At 35.3% G+C, this 3,559-nt stretch overlaps 1 long non-coding RNA gene across 1 annotated transcript; it reads right to left on the minus strand.

The window, feature by feature from the left end:
• Positions 1–2,714: 2,714 nt before the first annotated feature.
• On the minus strand, positions 2,715–3,553 carry LOC111405351. Its single transcript, XR_002704762.1, has 2 exons — positions 3,415–3,553; positions 2,715–3,165 (listed from the first exon to the last, which is right to left on the minus strand). It is a non-coding gene; the product is annotated as an uncharacterized LOC111405351 (long non-coding RNA).
• Between the last annotated feature and the right edge of the window lie 6 nt (positions 3,554–3,559).

Here is a 3,559-nt window from a genome sequence, read left to right on the forward strand (position 1 = left end):
TATATAAATACATGATTAGGGTTTGAGGTCCATAAGGTTTTCATTATTCTTGCTGGCACAAGAGAGAAAATTCTAGCAGTTGCAGTCTATTCTTTGTGTGGATTTCATTGGAGGCTGGACAATTGGACAACTGTAGGAGGCAGATTCAAATTGCTGGAAAGGAATAACGCGAAGAAGTTTGCAAATTAAAGAAAATGTATATTTCTTATCATAGTTTTTATCTAAATACAAAGCTGAATCCAAAATGGGAATTGAAATTTGTTAAATTTCGCTGTGCATGTTTAAGTAAATTCTCAACACAACCACCATCAAGAACAAGACCATCTCCATGAACCTCAACAATATGCTTTATCTTCTTCTTTGAAAATAGAGCATCATAGACTTCTTCAATGGTGAGATCACGACTATATAAGATCGTATCTTTAAACAATATAAGAAATGGACAAAACAACAACAAAATCAATTCCATATAAGTGAGCACTGCTCGTCTCCTAGTCCACCATAAAGAAAATCTTATATTGTGATCCAATAGCAGAACATCAAACTTCATAGTTGTCATTACAAAAAATCAAGTTAAGCTATTAACTTGATCAAAATCTCAATCTTCCGAAGAATTACAAAATCAAAAGCTCTGATACCACTTATTATGAATCGAACCAGATTTAAAACTACTTTATTGAAAGCTAAATAGTTCCAATAACAATTTATTATGAAAAGATAAGAGATTAAGCAATACATGAAGTAATTGATCTCGAATAGGATTTCAAAAGCTTTCCTAATAGAATTTCTCTTAATACACTTTAATTAAAACTCTCAATTATCTTTAAAAAAAATTTCGGATCACACCCAAATTCAATTTCTCTTAATACACTTTAATTAAAACTCTCAATTATCTTTAAAAAAAATTTCGGATCACACCCAAATTCTAATAATAATAATAATTTAGGACTGGAGTTGAGTGGTATGGAGCAGATTGAAAAGAATTAAGTCAAATTGTTAGAAAATTTTTAATATCTTGGACGATATATTCTCACATATACGTGGGACCCGTATGAATAAAAAATGCAAAAAAAAAGCTCCCACCCACATATATGTCAACTAGAGTGTCATAATATTTTTGGCACCGTAGCTTGATTGGATTGAAAATAATACCAATGCTCCAACGCCGAGAACGATAGAGAGGGTTGGATTCTTCTGCTGAGACAAGCAGCAGTGGAGGAGCTGGGGGGTAATGATGGAGGGAACAACAGCAACAATAACAGTGACGGAGAGAACAACTTCAACCATAACAGTGGAGGAACAAATTGTGGTTTCTGGAGGAGGAGGGCAAGCGAGAGACCACCTCAGCTAAAGTAAGTTGGTTCTGCGACTTTTTGAAGATTCGCATGGATTCGAGGAAAGATTTAAGCATCTAACTGGTTAAAATAATAATTTTTCAGAAGTTGTCATGCATACTCTAAATAGTACCCAAGAACAGGTAGGCTGTTTACCTATTTTGAGTGTTCAGAAATTCTGGGTCTGAGGGAAAATTAATTAGGCTTGATGAAAATTTGGGATGGTGAGAGTGAATGTCAGTTCAGTTCCTATAAGTTTCAACTCGGAACGCAAGTGCTACTGTAGAAACATACAGATAATTGCCAAAAGGTCCAAAACTAACTCGTAAATTTTAATTTGATTTTCTTTTTGTTACTTGATCTCAATGTTTGATATCAAAGGCTGATGTGAGAGCATAACTCAAATTATATGTATACTCAAGACAGTTATTGTGTGGCCAATGATAAGACAATGAGTGCACGCCTCACAAAACTCTGGCTCATGCCTTGAGTAGTACGCCTCGGTAAATCGAACCTTGATACAGCTCTGAAGTGCTTAGTAAAAGCCTTACATGAAGAGTGCCTTGTATGAGCTTTGAATGCGTTTTATAATCATGTTTCTATCTAACGTTGGTTCACTGGGAGGCAAAATAGTTTAATGGCTCAAGGAAATGTGTAAAATGAGGGAAGAGCAGTGTTCTTGTTCTATAGAATTTCATAAGACTGCTTAGTTTCTGTTTCTGTCATGCCGTTTTCTGGCCATGTGATGTCACTTTAAGTTACTAGTTTGCAGATTAATGGTGACAGGGTGCAGAATAAGAGTAAATGAGCACATTTCATCCGTGCTACGTATCATCAAACACTCTTGTTCTTTTTCTGGCCATCTCATAGACCGGAATGATGTGCTCAGAGAGAACTCAGTGAACTCGTTTCAATTAACTGATTAATGTGACTATTTAGTGTGATAATCTCGGGAGTCGATTGTTGTTACTCTCATGCTTTCATTGGTTGCAGTGATTACTGTTTCCAAATAGATTTTATAGAACCCTTCTTCGTAGCTAGAATCTGGATCATGATGGGATTGTTTAGCCATCCGAGTTTTAATATCCTCTTGTTGTGAAAGGGGTAGCAGAGAATTGTGCAAATTCAACACAAGGGATGTGAGAGAACTTCAATTCAGATTTATCAATTTTGAACGTTATGGTCACATCAGACTTCTTTCTTGAAATGTCGATCCTTTGTACAAGTGAATGGGAATATTTTTGCTTACAATTTAAGTACTAGCTGGGGTAATCTGGGAGTAAGAATTTAAGTTAGCTGCTTCACACGACATAGAACAGCAAAAGAAGATGGCAAACATGAAATCTCAAAACATTTCAAATTCTTCAACAAAAATTGGCAGCCCAACAATTTGTATGACTCAATGCTATTAATTTAGCAAACAAGAATCCGCACAACACTTCAAACAGAAATTTAGTAATTTTGATTATATTAGTCAGTGACACAATAAGATCTGCAAAAAGGATGATTATGGAAAATTGAAGGCCTAAATGTTACCCCCAAAAAAAAAAAAAAAGAGAGAGAAAGAGAGAGAGCGAGAGATAGGAGAGAGAGAGGAAAAAATCAAGAAAAATAAGTAGTCTTCTAAGTAATTTATCCAAGATCGGCACTTCTCACGTCCGGTGTCCTGGCAGGGTAAGAGATTGGAAGAAAGGTGTCAAATCACCACCTATTCTTGGGTGGTTTGACTTTGTAAATTCTGACTATCCAGTTAGACGTGGTAAATGCCTCTTCCAAGTATTCAAGCTTTATATCTTTATTTCCTATTTCGACCCCCCTTGCTCTATCATATCTGCCATAACGAAACAGAATTGCATTAGCAGTTTATTTTGGAAAAGTACAGATATAACAATAGAGAACCAAACAACCAACTGTAAACTAATGGAGAAATGGATAGCTATCACATCTTCCCCAACTTCTACTAATAGGATTATAAATTATTATGCAGCAAATTTGATATATGTCAATAAAAGAGCACAGATACATTCAAACAGGATAAATATATATGTACAAACAAATGTGTACAACATGGGTTACTTACTCTCACAAACAAGCAGCCCCCACGTGAATTTAAAAAATGTCGGCTCATGGTCCCCACCTCCCACTGTGAGTAGTGAGTAAAGGATTATGTAAAAAAAAGTTTGTAACTGTAGCATGGTCCAACAAATATTAGGTTGAAATGTTCA

This window comes from Olea europaea, chromosome 12 (assembly GCF_002742605.1).
Source record: "Olea europaea var. sylvestris chromosome 12, O_europaea_v1, whole genome shotgun sequence".
Taxonomy (NCBI): Eukaryota; Viridiplantae; Streptophyta; class Magnoliopsida; order Lamiales; family Oleaceae; genus Olea; species Olea europaea.